The sequence below is a fragment of the Capsicum annuum genome, chromosome 1 (genome assembly GCF_002878395.1).
Source record: "Capsicum annuum cultivar UCD-10X-F1 chromosome 1, UCD10Xv1.1, whole genome shotgun sequence".
NCBI lineage: Eukaryota > Viridiplantae > Streptophyta > Magnoliopsida > Solanales > Solanaceae > Capsicum > Capsicum annuum.
In genome coordinates, this window is record NC_061111.1 from 36130054 (window position 1) to 36136595 (window position 6542).

Sequence of the window (6542 nt, forward strand, 5' to 3'; positions counted from 1 at the left end):
ATTTAATTTTTGCCTCGTTTTTAACAAAAGTAACTTTGATAAAATATCATTAAATTTTACCTAAAATATGAGATTAAAAACATCACTTATGTTTGAAGATAGAAAGTTGTATAGGCTTGACAAGGCTAGGCAGCGGAAGGCTTGTGACCTTGACCAAATGAAGTGCATCAAGGAAGAGGATGACAAAGTGTTGGTGTAGGATGCCCTCATTAGAAAGAGGTGGAAATCTTATTTCCATAAACTTTTGAACAACGAGGGGATAAGGGTTTCGTGCTGGGGGACTTGGAGAACTCAGAGAAGTGTCATGATTATGGTTATGGTAGGCGTATCAAGGTAGAAGAGGTTGAGCGGGCTATTTGCAGGATGCGAAGGGGCAGGGCCTGGACCAGATGAGATTTCAGTGGACTTTTAGAAAAGCATTGGTGGGGTAGGTTTGAAGTGGCTGACGAGATTGTTTAACACCATTTTTATGGAGGCAAAGATGCTCGAAGCATGGAGATGGAGTACAATTGTTACCTTATATACGAACAAGAGGGACATTCAGAGTTGCAACAACTATAGGGGAATCAAGTTGTTGAGTCATACTATAAAGGTGTGGGAAAGGGTGGTAGAGTTGAGATTAAGGATTATTGTGACTATTTCTGAGAATTAGTTTAGTTTCATGCCAGGTCGCTCGACTACTGAGGCCATTCACCTTGTGAGAAGATTAGTAGAGTAGTTTAGAGAGATAAAAAAGAAGTTGCACATATGTTTATTGATCTTGAGAAGACGTATGACAAAGTTCCCATGGAGATATTATGGAGGTGTTTGGAGGCTAGAGGAGTGCTCGTGGCATACACTAGGTCAATATAGGACATGTATGATGATGCGAAGACTCAAGTGATGACAGTAAGAGGGGATTTAGAGCACTTTCCAATTTTAACAGGGTTGCACCAGGGATCGACTCTTAGCCAATTTTTATTTACTTTGGTAATAGATGTTTTGATACGACATATCCAAGAAAAGGTGCCCTGGAATATGTTATTTGTTGATGATGTTGTACTGATTGATGAAACTCGAGAAGGAGTTAATGATAAGTTATAGGTTTGGAGACAGATCCTTGATTCTAAAGGTTTTAGGTTAAGCAGGACTAAGACGGAGTATTTGAAATGTAAGTTTGGTGATTTATCGCAAGAGGTGGACGTGGTAGTGAAGCTTGATTCCTAAATCTTTATGAAGAGGGATTTTTTTAAGTACCTTGAGTTTATGATTTAAGGGAATGGAGAGATTAATGAGGATATCACGCACCGTATTAGTGCAGGGTATTTAAAATAGAGTCTTACTTTGGGAGTCTTATGTGATAAGAAGGTGCCTTCTAAACTCAAAGGTAAGCTCTATAGAGTGGTAGTTCGACCGACTATGTTGTATGAAACCGAGTGTTGGCCAGTTAAGAACTCCCACGTACAGAAGTTAAAGGTGGCAGAGATGAGAATATTATGATGGATGTGTGGACTTACTAGGAGGAATACGGTTAGAAATGAGACTATTCAAGAGAATATAGGAGTGGATTTAGTGAAGGAAAAGATACAGGAAGTATGGTGGCGATGGTTCGAGCATCTGATGAGGAAGGGCACGGATACTCCAGTATGGAGGTATGAGAGACTGGTTATGAATTGGTTTAGGGGGTAGAGGTAGGCCTAAGAAGTATTGGAGGAAAGTGATTAGACATGACATGAAACAGTTATAGCTTACGGAGGACACGAGCCTTGATAAAAAGGTTTGGAAGACGCAAATTAGGATAAAAGGTCATCTTGTACGTGTCTTATTTTAATTATTATCCTTTTCTATCTGTTATTATAGTATTACTGTTGTTTTGCAGAAATTTAACTTATATGAGTGTCGCCACTTAATTTTGAAAAGTTTTTAAGAAACCTTTACAAGATACTTTAAATGATCCAAAATAGAAAAATCATTTAAGTTTTGAAGATTCTGAGTAAGTGATTCTTATTAACATTTTAGAAATGTTTTAGGCACCTAAAACGTCCGCTAACTTGCGGTTATCCGAACTGTTTGAAAACATCTTTTGACAAACTTCAAAAAGATTGATTTTGTTGAAAAATGATCGATTTGTAGCAAAGACTTGTGTAAATTAGATTTAGACGACTTAGTAGGAGGTTTTAACTAAGTCTAACAAAACTAATAAGCAAATAAACACATAAAAGGGGAAAATGAGGAGAAAGCAAAAGATTTAGGCCATTGGGCCCAAATCAACGAGACATGTCCTAGTCTAATTGAGCTTTCGATCCATTTCACCTATCCTAATCTAATTTTCGAGCCTTTTTGGGCCAGCATCCTCACCACCTGTATTAAATTTACAACTTTGACTTCGAGGCTTAAATGAATGAAATAGAGAAATAAGACGACAAATAAATGAGTACACGAGACAACGATAAATAACTAAATAAGCAAATAAATGAGACTTTTAAGTCACTTAGTTGCTTCAAATACGAGGCTTTAGTCCATTTTTCTTCCTTTGACTCCTCATATCCATATGCCATGCAACCAAATTTGACCTTAGCCCTTTGGGATGGACTCAAAGGATAGACCTCATTGGCCCCTTCCGAAATGCAAAGGGGAAAGAGTCCATTTAGACTCCACAATAGATTCATATGCAAAAGAAAGATAAATGGAATTAATGTAGCAACAGAAAAAAACAATTAAGATAATGAAGAAACTCAAATTAAATTTGCCTACAAAGATCAAATAGGAAGCAATAGAGAACATTCAAACAAAGTTGAGAAAGAAGAAAATATACAAGGTTGGAAGGAATAATCATGAGGTGCCTGGATAGAATCTTATGGCCTGATTAATCAAAGACTATATTCCACAGAAGGGAAAGCTACCAAATATAAACATTATTACGAATGAACATTATTTAAAAGAGGAGTTTTTCAGCAACGCATATCATCAATACTCTTGTATGAAGCTAATTAAATAATGGTAGGAAATAGGCTTAATACCTTACACCTAATGCTAAAAACTATTCTGGCTAACAATGAGATCAATTAAGAAAACCAGAAAATTCACATATATCGATAAAAAAGGAAAGAACAGAAGGAAGTATTATTCTTCGCAAGTGATATCCCAAACGAAACATAGAATATAGTGCACCAACATCTTATAGTGAGAAAACTGGGAGAACAAAACAATCGAGCATAACATCTAATGAATCGAGAGCAGCCTAAAGCTTAAAAAGGGGCGACATGAGATAGACACGGAAAACTAAAGAACACATTTAACTACTAGTCATTTAATGTTTCGACAAATCAGAAGAAGATCATAGATAACATCATAAAGTAATTGATAAGGACAATGTAATAGACTCATAGACAGCATCATAAAGTAACAGTGACACCCGAAATAACCAAAAAAAACTACAAACTTAAACAGGGAACTAAAAGACAAAGATTTCATAACATATGCTGAGATTCAAAGGTATCAACATGACGCGCCGAACTCAAGGCAATAGAATCGAAAACTATGAGATTAATAATGAAGAGAAATTATGGTATAAGCATTAGCTCGATGAATAACACAACAATAATTATTTCAAGCAAATTCTACGACCATTTTAGTGAAATAGGTTAAACTGATATCCAAATTTCTATACTCACAAATCATTAAGGATCGCTTGTAATATCCCAAATACCATAAGACACGAGCATCTGTACCACATCAAAATCTAAGAAACTTAACACAACATTATTTGATGTTTTGCACCAATGTAAAAAAAAAAAAGGAATAGTAGGCAAAGGGTAATTCCTCCACTAGTGCATATGTGCATATGATTACTTTTACGGCATGCGCAGAAGAAGATAATTTGCAAGCTTCTGAACTCAACTAAACATCCAAAAAATAGTGTTACTCAAACAAAATCTATCGCCGAATAACAGCAGACGTTATGTATTCAAAAGTCAATTTATAATTTGATAAAATATGTGAAACACAGCAACTTTTATTGTCCGATTTGCTTTGAAAAAGTAGAAGATAATATTACCGTAACTAAACTTTGTATTAAAGTTCATTGAAAACAAAACAGGGATAAAAGTTTGTGTAGAGTAACAACTAACACCAACAAACAAGTCATTTGATATAAAAACCCAAAATGGACCGAACAATTCGTCAAGAGAGGAAACAGTATATGGAAAAAGTTTCGTCTAGTGACACAATGATTCAAAACGATATTCAAACTAAAAAGTCAAGAAGCTAGCCATAATAGAGGGTTAAAGCAGTGAGCACAAGACTACGACTAGAACAATGACGCATTAATATATGCTAAAAAATAAGATCTTTATCACATAATCTAGGGCCCTCAAGACCTTCTACAGTAGTTACTCTCAGAAAGCAAAAGTTATTAAAGACTACAACGACGAGATAAAAAAAAAAAAGATAAAATCGAAAATAAATAGGAAGGACGATTACCTGTTTTGGAGCAGCAAAATGGAACAACGAGCTTTCGACAGAGTTTTCTCACCACTACCGGAAAAGCTTCACAACGACTCTGAAAACGTCAAAATAGTTGACTCCTTCGGGAATAAATTTTTACTAAAGAAATATACTCGTTGCTTGAAAGTAGATTTTCCACCTTCAAGACTTGCTTCTTTTTGCTCCTAAATGAGCTATTTATAGGATAAATTTTTGGTAACCCAATTCCATTTTCCACCGATGTGGGATTCTGATTTTTAGGGGCGTTTTGGAAAGCCCGTTTTGAAAATTTTTGAATTTTTTGCAATGGGATAAGGCTGTGAGATGGATTTGTACGGAATCGTACAATCATCCATTGAATGCACAGATCAATCCACCTAAGCAATTTCTAGAAGGTTCTAGCATTTTTGGACTCATGGCAGTTTGGGTCGTTAGTTTTGGATTGAACTCGGGTCGAGCTTTGCTGGTGAGTGTGAGGCTGGTTCGGACCCTCGGGTTTCTGGGCTCGTGGGTCGGGTTGAAGATGGTGGACGGGTATAAGGTCGGGTTGTCGAGTGATGGTTGGGTTGGTTGTGCGTATTGGTTGTACGCTGGTTGTATTTTGGAGTGGTACGTTGTTGTTGTTTAAAGGAGAAAGGGAATAGGAAGTTGGGACGGATCAGCTGGTGTAGTGTTGGGCCACATTTTTGGGCTGCAGTTTGCAATTGATGTTAATGGGTTGCTAAAATAACAAGGAAAAAGTGGGCAAGTTTAATTTTTGGGCCTGTTAAGGCGGATTTGGGCCTGCTGATGGTTTTAATTGTCGGATAAATAACATAAATATCAATCTTTTAAAAGTAATTACACTCTTTCCCACTTTTTAATTACTTTACTCTCTCTCCCTATTAATATAGGGAGACATAGCCGACGTATACATAACATTCTGTATATGTGTGGAATTTTTGTAATATGTTTAAGGAGTTGGGATTTTTTGTAATATTGAAAACATAAGTTATGTATTTGTGTAATTTTTAATTGATTGTTTGGGCTAGACAGGTTTTGTATAATTGGATTGGTTTGGGGGTTATTTAAAACATAACGCCCAATAATTTAGGATTTAGCCTAATTTGATTAATATTTTGATCAAATTAAAAAAATTAAATTGGTCAATTATATTGCGATTGTGGCCAATCGATTTCAATTATGATCAAACTTAATAACTTGACTAAATTAAATCAAAATCCGATATAAATTAATACCTTGTTAATTCCCGGACTTCTTTATTTAATTAAAATCAAATACATATTTTTCAAATAAATTAATTTCAAGAACAAATTATATTTGAATCAAGATTTTATCCTTTTGAAATAATTTTCAAGCTCAATCAAAATAAAAGTTCCATTTTGACAAAAATATTCATTTAAGTAACAAAATTTATACAATCTCGTATATGTGAATACGAAAATGTATAATCGTTACTTAAATGATGAAATTAACCCAAAAAAATATTTTAGAGCACATTTATCCGGATAAAATAAATATTTTACTTTTTATTAAAAACTGAAGAAACCCAAGATTAGATTTAGTCGCGGAAGAAAAAAATTAGGTGTCAACAACCGTGTGGATGCATCCTTTTATGTGTTTTATTTGTTATATTATTATCTGTCCTGAACCGAGGGTCTATCGAAATCAATCTCTCTACTTCATCTGAGGTAGTGGGGTGGACTGCGTACACTTTACCCTCCACAGACCCCATTTGATGGGAATATACTGGGTATATTGTTGTTGTACTTACTAAAATTAACGAAAATTGAAAAAACGTAGAATGAAAAAAAATTAAATATATTTATCATAAATGTAAAGTAGTATATTTTCATTTACTTAGTCTCTATTAATATACTATTTTATTTAATTAAATTATAGACATCTTTCCTCTTCTTTTGTTAAATTTCATTCCGTTCATACTATCAATATATTATTAAGCAAATAAATATAACTTTTAAATTATTTTGTAATAGTTGACCGTCCGACCTAAATTATAATATTTTTAATAAATAAATTATTAAAAAAATAATACTTCATCCGTTTAAAAAAGAATT

At 34.3% G+C, this 6542-nt stretch overlaps 1 long non-coding RNA gene across 1 annotated transcript; it reads right to left on the bottom strand.

The window, feature by feature from the left end:
- Positions 1–2208: 2208 nt before the first annotated feature.
- Positions 2209–5309, bottom strand: LOC107871875. Its single transcript, XR_001674751.2, has 2 exons — positions 4462–5309; positions 2209–3704 (listed from the first exon to the last, which is right to left on the bottom strand). It is a non-coding gene; the product is annotated as an uncharacterized LOC107871875 (long non-coding RNA).
- Between the last annotated feature and the right edge of the window lie 1233 nt (positions 5310–6542).